The sequence below is a fragment of the Eschrichtius robustus genome, chromosome 13, assembly GCF_028021215.1.
Source record: "Eschrichtius robustus isolate mEscRob2 chromosome 13, mEscRob2.pri, whole genome shotgun sequence".
In the NCBI taxonomy this organism is placed as follows: Eukaryota; Metazoa; Chordata; class Mammalia; order Artiodactyla; family Eschrichtiidae; genus Eschrichtius; species Eschrichtius robustus.
In genome coordinates, this window is record NC_090836.1 from 12782192 (window position 1) to 12795795 (window position 13604).

The window sequence follows — 13604 nt, forward strand, 5'->3', positions numbered from 1 at the left end:
TAAATTGAACAACATTTAAATAAGTCTTCTGCTACTTGAAAGACACTGCTAAGAGAATGAACTACAAGGAATAGGCTGGGAGATAATATTTGCCAATCGTGTACCTGAAAAAGGACTTGTATCTGAAATACATAAAAACTCCTGGAACAAATAATAAGAAAACTAACAACCAAACAAAAAAATAGGCAAAAGATTCGAACACACCACCAAATAAAATAAACAGATGGCAAATAAGTACATGGAAAAATATTTACATTATTAGTCATGAAAGTAATGCTAGTATGGTAAGAGGTACCATAACTAATATTACAAATTATGAACATACGAAGCTTTGGCAAGGGTATGGAGGCACTGGAACTCTCATACACTGCTGGTAAAAGTCTAAAATGATACAATCATTTTGAAAGCCAGTTTGACATTTCTTAAAAATTAAACATGCACTTACCATATGACCCATTCACTCCACTCCTAAGTATTTACCCACAAGAGATGAAAGCATATGTTCATTCAAAGATTTGTACGTGAATGTTCGTATCAGCTTTATTTGTAATAGCCACAAACTAAAATTGACCCAAATATCCATCAATCGATGACTGGATAGGCAAATTGTGACGTATCAATACAATGGAATTCTATTCATCAATGAACTATTGACAGATGCAGCAACGTGGATGAATCTTAAAATTATGATGCTGAAGGACAGAAGCTAGACAAAAAAAGAGTACCTATTGTATGATTCCATTTATATAAAATTATAGAAAATGTAAACAAGTGAGTAGTGACAGAAAGCAAATTGGTGGATGCCTTGCAATGAGGAAGAGCAGGAGAGAGGATTTATAAAGAGGTACATGGAAACTTTTGGAGGCGATGGATATCTTTATTATCTTGTGTGTATTCATTATTTCAAGGGTATCTACATATACTTATACCAAAATTTATTTAATTGCACATTTTAAATATATGTGTGTACCTTATGTAGATTAATTATACTTCAACAATGATATTAAAAACATTTTAAAAATTAAATTTAGTACAGACATTGAATCACAGAACATATCACAAAATGTTCAAACTAAAATTTTTAATATTAGTGAAGCCTATTCAGTAACATTGCTTTCACTAAAAATTATTGTTTGTAATATGTTTTTCTGAGCACTGAATGTTTTTATTTTATTAAAAATAAAATACTTAAAATACATTGTTATATTTAGCTATACCTCATCCTTAAATGTATATTTGTGTGTATTTAATAAAGTACATATTTTATTAGAATAGTTATACATTTATATAGTTCATAAATTTAAAAAATGCTCATACATTAATGTTGCAGTACTTTTTCTAACTAATGAAAGTGAGAGTTTAAAAAGGTTTAGAAGCTATTGCTTGAACAATGTAAGGTTACAATATTAAAGGCAGTAAGGATAAATGAAGCTTCAAAGGATATGCAGGTAGGCAAGTGCTATTTGTATGGCTAAATACAGAATATAGCTTGAATGAACTAATCTGTCTCTAAAAACAGACACTTCAATATCCATTATAAACCAGCCTGTTTTCCATTTGGCTATATCAAAAGTTCTTATTTTCCTTCTACTAGTGGTTTTGATCAAAGTTGCCTTGAATTTTTCTGTACCCAAACAGATATCTTTTTTCTAGCCAGCAAAATGTATTCCCAGTATAGTTTATGTTAGACATATGGCTCTTCTGATTCTCTTCTTCTACTGTATTATCTTTCTCACATAGATAACATCTCTAAACTATATACCTTCACTTTCAGTTTGAGTCAGATATCTTCCATCTTTTTGTCCCAGGGGACTAACCTGTGCAGACTACATCTACCGGCTCACTTACTTTTGATTTGGTCTGCCAGTGGGAAGACTTGGAAGGAGGTTAAAAATTATGAATGTGCAATTAAGAATACATGCAAAGACGTGAAAGTTTCTGGGATGTAATTCTGACCATTTAACTTGCCTGTTGGGCTGGTGCAGAGACAAATAGGTTCTGGGAGAATGGCAGTGAATTATTGCAAACTTAATCAGGAGGTGATGCTAATCACAGCTGTGATTTAGAATGTGATATCTCTATTAGAGAAAATCAGCACAGTTCCTGGTATGTAGCTATTCTGGATATGGAAATGCCTTTCCTGTGTGCAGGGCTTTCATCCAATACCAACTGTCTACTTACAGAAAATCTTATACATTGCTGTGATATCCCATCCAACATCACATCCAGGTGGGATACCTTTATTTCCTTGGAAATGCAGCAATGGACTCTTCCCACAATTTACTGATGTTTCATACATCTCATTACCCAGAAAATCCAAGCAATGGAATGGTCTGTTGAAGACTCATAATGGCACCAGCTAGCATACATTCCTTAGATGCTATTCTAGGATCAATAGCTTAGGTGCTATTCTATTGTATATGGTATATACCTTCAGGCTACCAATAAACAGTATATGGAACTGCTTTCACAATATCCATCAAGGATGGAGGTTATCCATGGCCTCAACAACCTAGCTGCCCTTTCACCAGGACTGACCTGGCTATCACCCCACCCCTGAGTGCCTAACACTACAACTACATGAAGTCAGTGCTGAGTCCCTCACATGGCACTATTTTCCACACTTTGAGCTTGCTACCTCGTGGCAGGTTGATTACATTGGAACTCTCCCATCTTGAAGGTCAGTACTTTGTCCTCCAGGACTCGTTTCTTTTCCTTAGATCCAAATGTTCTCTGTCTTCTTTTTCTAAAAGAATATTTTCTCTTTACATCATTTTCAACATATTCCCTAATCTCTACACAATGAGAGTTTTCTATAATGCTAAGGTGAAGCAGGAAGAAATGTGTTTGACTCCCTTTAGTGGAAAAGGGATCTTCCTTATTGAAGATCAAACTGAAAATCAATCCACTTCAGTTGTACATGTTTATGTCTGTGTATTCTCATTACCTAGCTTCCTAGCAGCAGGAGTTCAGGAATTATTTTATGTTCATTATACAGTAGCCACAAAAGTAACTGGAAAAGAGTAGCAGGCAGAAATACTTTAAGAAAAAAAAATTGGGGATAAAGATCTAAAATGAGGACCATCTTAGTAGTAATTAAAATGTGGTGATTGCTATTACTTATTTCGATTATGAAATGCCCACTCTAAGGCTCAGTGCCACTTGGCCTTCTCTTATAATAAACAACCATTTCCCATGTATTCACAGAATAGATTATAGTAAATATATGCCACATACAAGCACACATAATAGATGCTTCACTGCAGTATTGAAGGTGATTTATTCTGTATAGTCTGGACGAATGCCTTCTGCATTTTGTAATGATGGTTGGGACAGTCCTGGGGAAAAAAGTCACCTGTGATCCGCCATCCTTTTGTATCACCTGTTTGTAACCACTACTAACCCTACCAACATTTTTTAGAAAACTGAAGTGAGGAAAGACTACAGCCAAAGGGTATATAGAGAGCTGGGGGAAGGCTTTGTTGTAGGATGCCAGCCCTGTTCCCATCCATGGGGAAGGAAGGGGAAGGTATATTTCTGGCTACATGCATATGAGTGGCTGGCAGAGACTCTGAAGCTAATGAAACTTAAGATCTAAAACCCCTTCCAGAACTCTGGGGTGCACCCTATCAACATGTTGTCATGGTCACCCGTTTTTATAAAATTTGAAAAATTAAGGTTTTTAAATTGAATTAGTTACGACACATTTCTCTTTACACTCTGACTTCCCCTCCACTGTACAGTTTCCACTCCCTTTTGAATGGCTTGGAGCATCAGTCATTTTTGAGATCTGGCTAAAGGAAAAGTGAAGTGGGAGAAGCATTTACTTTGGGTTTAGAAACATTTATGTAGGTCACGGTCACTTTCATGAAATAAAAAATTATTGTCAGTGTAGGAATAGCTTCCAGGAATCCCCCTAGTACCCACTGTCTGACAGTCCAGCATCATGACACAAAGACGCAGCACCAAAAAGAAATATTATTTACAAACAGTGCTCAGCATATGTGAGCACAGGCGGAATCTGAAAAATTCTTCCAGTCATCAGACATTAAACTGTAAGGAGAGGATTTTATCTTCAGTACTGTGTTAATATGGATGTTCTCTCCTGTCAGAAATATTCTTAAAATGTAGCATATACAATTATAAACAGATCATACTGTTTTCTTTCTTGATGGCAATTAAACAATATGAATTCAGAATTTGTGTTTTTAAGGTCCAAAGCAGATGTTTCAGGCATGCCAAGTATTAACAATAAAATATAAGTTTTGATCATCCATGCTAGAAGAAAAACTGGATTATATTTCTATTCTTCAACTGAAAATGATGTTGCAATATTATTTTCAAACAAAGAGGCAACGAGAGTATGCACCAAAAACCGCAGGCAAAAATTATAACAAGAATATGGCAGATAGGGACTTCCCTGGTGGCGCAGTGGTTAAGAACCTACCTGCCAAAGCAGGGGACACAGGTTTGAGCCCTGGTCCAGGAAGATGCCACAGGCCTCACAGCAACTAAGCCCGTGCGCGTGTGCAACAACTACTGAGCCTGCGCTCTAGAGCCTGCGAGCCACAACTACTGAGCCTGCATGCCACAACTACTGAAGCCCGTGTGCCTATAGCCCACGCACCGCAACGAAGAGTAGCCCCCCTCGCCGCAACTAGAGAAAGCCCGTGCAGCAACAAAGACCCAACACAGCCAAATATTAAAAAAAAAAAAAAAGAATATGGGAGATAAAAGTATAGGTTATTTTTCTGGATTTTTATGATGTTTGTACAATTATTAACTTAAAATTTTATAGTTTGTTATGATTTTTTTCTCGTTCTAAATACATTTACTTTCACACCTAATTTTGGATTTTCCGTTTTTATTCTTTTTCTTTTAAAAGGCTCCCCAGATTGTATAAGCTTTGAGGTCTTAGATCTACCTCTGGGCTCTGAAGTTGCTTAGTGTCAGTTTATAGAATCATCTGTTCCTCATCAACACACACTGCCAGACTGCCACCATACATAGGGCCTAGTATGTTCATTCTACTTGGCTCTATTAAGATGATTTGGAAATTTGATTTTAGTTACTTCTAGAGGATGAGAAATAGAATTGTTTAGATTTGAACTTCCAGGACGCACAATACTACCACGCACTGGGGTATGACACATCCCTCACAAATAAAACAAAGTCCTTTTCAATATCCTAAATAGAACAATGGAAATTTTTAAATATTTATTTATTTTTAAAGATAGACGTACCTACATTTCACTTGTTTCCGCATGTTTTATGTCTTCAGCGTCAATTTTCTGGAATCTTTTATTAATTATTTAGAAACATTTCACACAAAATATGAATGTATCAAAGTACTTTAAATTCTCTCTGATATGATTTGAGGGTAGATATAAATGAATAACTCTTTCCCTTTGTGATGGGATAAATTATCATGTTCTGAGATTTAGAATATCAGAAAGACAAGTGACAAAAAAAACGCCCTGGAGTAAAAGTTGGTGCTTGTTTGAATCAGAAATATAAAAGATGTTTTTTTCCTGTATGTTTTGGAATCAAATCATGCATAGATTTGTGTGTGTGTGTGTGTGTGTGTGTGTGTATGAAAGCAAACAACCAAGACACATTTCTTTTTTTCATATATCTCTGTTAACCATAGTAGGTTAAGGGAGACATCTGGCTCCTTTATTTTGATACAGATGTCACTAACTTCTCTCAGACATATTTTAATTGTTAGTTTCTAATGAAATTCATAATCCTAAGGGAAAGTTAAACTCACTGAAGGATCTTCTTGGCTCACTGCAGATTATTAAGCAACAGAAATATCTGATACTGACATAATTAGTAATATTGCACGGAAAGAATTTATTCCAAAGGACTGGCAAAGAATTTAATGTATTAGTTATTATACAGAATAAGATAAATTTTCTAACCTATCATCACTCCAATGTAATATGCTTGCTGCAATAATATTGATTTTTTTCAAAACATGGACTGAGAATAGTTTATTTGCAACTCAAAAACTCATAGCCATTGTTATATACTTGTATCCTGTCATTGCTGCCTAAGTGAAATTGGCCAACCATGATGGTGGCATTGTTCTTAGTAATGTGGATCTAGTTTGTGGAACTTTTTCCTACAGATATTTATTCTGATAAAATAGTATCTGACTACTCTTTTATATCTATTTCAAACGCATTCGTGGTGTTCCCACTTATATCCCCAACCTTCCAGGTCTTTAGTAAGTAATTCATTCATCTATTTTTAAATTAATCTGTAATGTTCCAAATCTTTCTTATAATTGGTGGCTTTTCTGTGTATATCTATTTTGTGTAAATTTTAAAATAAAGCCAGTGGGCTCATCAAATACATTCTCAATGTAAAATTTTTCAACATTACAAAAGTACGTCGAACAAAATATAAAAACTTCCTTTCTGCATCCACTCTGCCCTCTTTAGAAATCAATTCTCCTGGCAGTTTTTCCTATCCACTTATATAATGAATATTTTTGTACAAGTGGCATTACATCATATATAATTTTCTGCAAATTGTTTCTTCTCCTTAACAATATCTGGGTGATCTTTACATTTCAGTACATGTAAGAGCATCTCATTATTTTCAACAAATTTCCTTGGTTTTATTTTATGTTTGCTAACCTTTAAAGTTACATGTGGTACTCATTTATTTTTTAAGTCTCTGTAACACCAAAATTCAGACCAGCAGATTTCAGGGCATTCATTATTTTCCACACTTCACTGGGTAGATGCCACTTTCACAAACAATTCATTGAAAGTGTGACATTTAGTTATTGATCTCTTAGTATTCCTAAATATGTTTTTCTCATTGAGTGCAAGTAATGACATTTAAATTTTTTTGCTTCTGGGATGATTTGCATTTTCTGTAGAAGAAATTTTCCATATTAATTATTTCTAAATTCCATTGCCCAGAAGCATGAGGCTTCTAACTATTTCTTAGCAGCTTTGGGGCTTTCTCAGAGCCTGGCATATGCTTGAACTTTTCTTTGCACATCTGTAAGTAGACAAATGTTCTTCATGTTGGTATGGATCTTTACTCTTATTTTATGCTCCCGTTCCATTTTGTGACTTGGTAACTGGAGGTAATTTCATGCTTTACGAAGAACTTTGAAAGGTTTGGGATATGTTGTTTTTAAGAAATGGAAATGCAGATTGTTTAGTTGCTGCTGTTACAGATATTATGTGACATGGGAATTCAGCATCAACTTAATTTTTCTACCATTTTAAATTTCAAAGGTTATAAGGAAGATTCAGAAGGGACATATGTTACCCATGCAAATAAATCACTTTTCACTAAGTCATTGTCAACATGGTCCCTTAATTTGTGAGACCCAGGAAGTCTGGAAATTGGAAATAAATCTTCTGCAGCTTTTTAAAAACATGTTTACCTCACCTTGCAGTTATCTAAAAAGTGACTATTAAGTAACACTGAGGTTTTATGTTTAAGCAAATGAAAGCAATAAGAATTCATGATATCAAAGATAGGCCAGTGTATTCAGTTTAGGATCAAGAGCCCAACACTAGTTGATATGGATAAGTGGGGACCTGCAAGAATTAGTAGCTTCAGGAGTAAAACAAGGAGATTCCCAGGACATCCTTCAGGTCCTCAAGGGCATTGCCAAAGGACCCCAAGACTCCAATATGTAATTGGCTTCTTAAACTCAAAGTAATTGAGCTCATTTGACTTTATAAAATCTTTGGATATATCAATAATGGGATTTTTAAAAATCATTTTTATATCAAAGTTTCTGAACATGAAATTTTGCTGATATTGCTGTGGTTGTAAAACAGAGTAGATGCATGTATATTGGATTTTTGCATATCTATTTTCAACACTCTAAAAATAACAATATTCACACTTGGTTTCTGCTAAAAATTCCAACTGAGAGTTTTTCCAAGAATAAGGAATAGAAAAGTAATAAAAGTAACAATGTTTATAACCACAGGACCTAGCCAAATTACTGAACAAATAGTGGACACAATAAATACCGTTTGAAAAAGAGAATAAATGAGTGAGAGCTTTTGTCTAATCAAGGGTCCAGCTAATGACAAAACAAATACTAAGCCAAAAAAGAATGAAAACACTATTGACAAAATGTTTAGTAAAGCATATATGTATGCAGACATTTTAATTTTGATACTTATCTATATGTACATATTCAGATTGCTCTATTAAGTTAGGTTATGATATTTATTTTATAAACTGCTCATACCATCTAATAGCTATCATACAGATTTATGGATAGGTAGACAATTTGCCTTCATCCTGATGGAGGGGGAAAACAAGGTTTTTCTCTTCATTTGTTTCTAGAGAACTTTTTGTGGCATTCTGCAATGCCCAAAGATGAAAATAAAACTAATACTCGGCCCTTTGATTTCTTCTCTTCTGTATTCTACACTCTCCCTAGGTAATCTCAGACAGTTTCAAAGTTTTAAATACCATTTTATACACTGAAGATGTTTAAATGTATTACATCAGTCCAGACCTATCCCCTCATTTCAAGAATGATTTGTCTACTTCCTATCCACATCTCTAATTAGATGTCTAATATTAAAAATTAGCATGTCTAAAACTGAACTCCTAATCTACCCTCAAAACCTACACCAGCTCAGTCTTCCTTTAACCAAACAATGGCATGTCCCTCCTTCCTGTCTAAGTCCAAAACCAGGGTGTCATCTCAGATTCCTCCTTTTTTCTCATTCTTGTTAATTCATATCTCATACCTGAACAAATTATTTTTTGTTCCTGCTTGCAAAAGCCTATATAGACTCTCAGAATTTCTCAGCATCTCCACTACACATCATTTCTTATCTTCATTATCCAATAGTCTTCCAGCTGGTCTTCTAATCTTGCTTCCAAGAGTATATTCTCAACACAGAGGCTAAGTGTACATCTAGTTAGACAACATCACTCCTCTGCACAAGAATCTGAACTGGTTTCCTATCTCTCAGGTTAAAAGCCAAAGTCCTTAAAATGATCTTCGAGGTCCCATGCAATCTTCCTTCAACACATCTCACCCTCATGTACCACCAATGTCCGACCATAAACGTTCCATTCCAAACACACTGGCATTTTTGCTGTTCCTTGAACTCATCAGTGAGATCACCACTTCAGGGCCATTCCAGGTTTTGTTCCTATTCTGAGCATTAAAACAGAGCCCAACACGTAGTAAGTGCACAATAACTATTTGCCAAATAATTTAATAAATTATAATTTGAGACCCATGTTAATTTAATTTCTTTTATCAAAAGGACAGATTTTTAAATTGTTCATACAGAGTCAGAAAGTAAGAATGTGTTTAAAGATCAATGGGGTCCCATAAAAATGACCCAGAAACAATATTGAAGGAAGGGGCTCAGATAATCTAAATTGCAAAAACTGGAATTCAGGGAGACATGAGCTAAGTATGTAGAAGTGAAGCACCAATGGAAGGAAAACCAAGCAGACAAAAAAAATGAGTGATACTGTGAAGATAATGAGTAGTATAAGACAACTTGAACCCTTGACAGAGCAAGTAGATTCTAGAGGTGTGAGGTGGAGCCTGAAGAGTTTCTCTTGGTGCCAACACGTGGCCAGGGTGTTGTCTATGACAAGGCTCTTGTGAGTAGCAAGTTAAGGGCTCAGAGAAGTTTGGAGCATGTCCTTATCTTCACAGATCTTTTTCCTCTGTAGTCACCTTCCCAATACAGATTTTATAAACTATTATTTTAATTTAAACTTTTACTAAAATGTATAATCCTTTGATCTTCTCTTTCTCCCAATTTATCCATCTTACTAAAAAATGTACTCAGACCAATTTTTTTAAAGGATCCAGCTCTGATCACATCACTTTAAAAATACTTCAGTAGTCCCAGTTCCCTTAACCTGGCCTTTGTTGGTCTCCTGGTCTAAATATACCTTTCCACCTTTCAGATCATGGTTTAGGATGGGTTTGCTGGTGTTCTCCTTTTCTTGCCAGTGCGAGGAATCAAGGGGCCTTTCATCTTATGATTCTTAACTTCTCTAGGTGGTTAGAGTCTTCCCTATTCAGGATGAAAGTGAGGGTTGTGCATGGAGGTTTTTAATGGGCTGGGCTGGGAAGTGCACAAAGCTCCTGCCACATTCCGTGGGCCATGACTCAGACCTACCTCAACATGTAACTGAAAGAGAAACTGGGAAATGGGGTAAAGCTGTGTGCTCCCAGGAAGAAGAGACAGACATAGGTATTGGTGAGCAAAGGACTTACTGCATGTTAATATTGTTACCCCAACTCCCCTAACTCTATATTATATTCATATTTCAAGTCATACCCTGGGCTTTCCAGCTTCTAGGATCTTCACAAATTATCTATCCCTTCCTTGAATGCTTTTTAGCATATGTCTCTACTTTTGTTTATACTTACTGCATTTTATCTTGTTGATAGTTCTTTTAGTATACCATCTTTCCTACTAGGTTGAAAGCTCCCAGAAGTCAACAACTGTATCTTAGCTGAGCCCAACGCAGCAGGAGTTGAAAAATATATGTTTGCTGAGTGACTTAATGAATAATCCATGTAAGCCTCTCAGCTAAAAGGAGACAAAGTGGAAGAGAGTTAAGCAATTTCATAAGCTTAATTCTAAGATTTTCTCCTGAGATATTTGGGGAGAGTCAATCACACCATCAGCAATCGGAATTTGTCCTAAAACACAGTTATCATTAAATATTTTGAAATGCTCTTAGAAGTGCTGATACTCACATGTATGAACATAAAGTAATATTGTCATTTTAAAAAACTATTTTGTCATGGGACAGAATGTTTTCGACCATATTTAATTCTTGCCTGGATTTCTTTTGCTTTTTTAAAATTAAAAAATACAGTAAAATTTGTTCTTATTAAGGTAAAGTTTAATGAGTTTTGACAAATGCATGGTATGGGACTGCCAACAAAATCAAGACTTAGAACATTTCCGTCACCCCGAAAGTTCCCTTGTGTCCCTTTTAGTCAACCTCTTTCATCCCCTCCGGCCCTTGGCAACCATTGACCTTTTTTTTTTTTTCCCTATAGTTGTGCCATTTCCAAAATGACACATAAATGGCATCATACAGTGGGTGGCTTTTTGAGTCTGACTTCTCTTCACTTAGCATAATGCATCTGAGATTCAGTCATGTTGTTGCATGTATCAGTAGTTTATTTTTATTCCTGAGTGATATTCTATTGTTGTATAGACCATGGTTTCTTTACCCATTCAAAAGCTGAAGGATTGCCTAAATTTTGAGTAAAATTATCATCCTAATAAAAATTATTTTCTCTTTTGTGTTCCTCTCCTTGATCACTCACCAATCTTTGGTGCTGTGCAAGTTTCCCCAGGGTAATTCATGTGCAAATATTGCTATTTTGCTGACCCATATTTGTTGTTTCCTAAAAAAGCAGAAGTGAACCTGGACTAGAGTTTCGCATCTTGAACAATCAAACCAAAACATTAACAGAAATATTTCATATTGCAATGTTTGATAGTACAATTATCATTGGCAATTATGCTGCTTTATTCATTCAACCAATAGTTTCTAAGTACCTACTTTTTTCCTGGAACTGACAAATTCTCTGGAGAAGATGGCAAGCAAATACTTGACATAATTCCTGTGCTTGCAGAGTTTACAGTCCAATGAAGGAGACACTCATTAGATAAATGGTAATTAAAAATAAAAATAAAATATCAATAATAAAAGACTAGATGGTCTATGAAATCTTAAACTATGAGATTAGGCTCAGGAAGTGAAGTTTGAGCAGAGATCAGATTAAAGAGAGGAGAGGAGCATTCCAGGCACAGAGAACAGGCACATGACCCTATGTCAGGAGAAGACATGGTACGCATGAGTTTTAGAAGCTTAGAGAGCAAAGGAGATGGAGGTGTGACAAGAGACGTGAAATGCAGATAAGAGACAGATGGACTTATGAGCCATGAGGAGGAATTTTTTCCTAGACGTACTTGGAAGCCATTGCTTGGATTTATGTAAGAAAGTCAGAGTGAGCTTATCAGATTTGAGCTTCAAAAACTGCTTCCAACTGGCTGCAAATGGAACCTACCATTTTAGGTCCTATCATGTTTCTAGGTGAGGTAGAAGGAGCTGTAGAGGCTGCAGGTACACTCTTCAGTTAAGAAAGTATTATAATAGTTCAGGCAAGAGATAATGGTAATTTGAACTAGGAAGAAGGTGATTGGGATAGAGAAAAGTGAATTTACATAAGAATTATTTCAGAGGTAAAATGACAGGACATTGAATCAAATTGGATATGGAGCTGTCGGGGAGGAGAAGGAGGCATCAACTTCTTGGTTCCTGGCTTGTGCAAATGGTTTGGTGTTGGTATCATTTACGGAGATAAGAAATTCTGGAGGTATTATTATGAGTTCAGTTTCAGACTTTTTAAGTTTGAGGTGTTTTATCCTTTTATTATTATTATTATATTTTTAAATTAAAGTATAGTTGATTTACAAGGTTGTGTTAGTTTCTGGTGCAGAGCAAAGTTATTTCAGATTATATATATATATATCTCCTTTTTCATATTCTTTTCCATTATGGTTTATTACAGGATATTGAATATAGTTCCCTGTGCTATACAGTAGGACCTTGTTATTTATCTATTTTATATATAGTAGTTTGCATCTGCTAATCCCAAACTCCTAATTTATCCCTCCCGCACCCCCTTTCCCCTTTGGTAACCATAAGTTTGTTTCCATGTCTGTGAGTCTGTTTCTGTTTCATAAATAAGTTCATTTGTGTCATAGTTTAGATTCCACATGTAAGCGATATCATACGGTACTTGTCTTTCTCTTTCTGACTTACTTCCCTTAGTATGATAATCTCTGGGTCCATCCATGTTGCTGCGAATGGCATTATTTCTTTCTTTTTTATGGCCAAGTAGTATTCCGATGTATATATACAGCTCATCTTTATCTATTCATCTGTCTATAGACATTTAAGTTGCTTCCATGTCTTGGCTATTGTAAACAGTGTTGCTGTGAACATTGGGGTGCATGTATCTTTTCAAATTAGAGTTTTCATCTCTTCTGGATATATGCCCAGGAGTGGGATTGCTGTATCATAATGGCAACTCTTTTCCTAGTTTTTTAAGGAAAAGGAAGTTCCATACTGTTTTCCATAGTGGCTGCAGAATTTACATTCCCACCAGCAGTATAGAAGTGTTCCCTTTTCTCCACACCCTCTCCAGCATTTGTTACTTGTAGAGTTTTTAATTCTTAAGGTGCTTTAAAAATTCCAAAGGACTTCTGAACATGCAGTTAGGAATACGGGTCTGCATGGGTCAAAAGAGTGTTGTATGAAGACTGCTGATATAACTCTTTAGATCATCTGCATAGATGGGGATTGAAACATAGTCATACATTAGATTGGCTAGGGCACAGATACAGAGGAAAATAGTAGAGTTTAGGGCTAGGCTTTGAAAATTGCAACATTAAATGGACAGGAAGAGGAGACTGATCCAGCAAGGGAGATTTCAAAAGAACATCCAGAGATATCAAAGAAAAACCATTAATGTGCAGAGTTATGGAGAGTCAGAGACTAGAGTGCTTCAGAAAGGAGGGAGAAGCCAACATAGCACA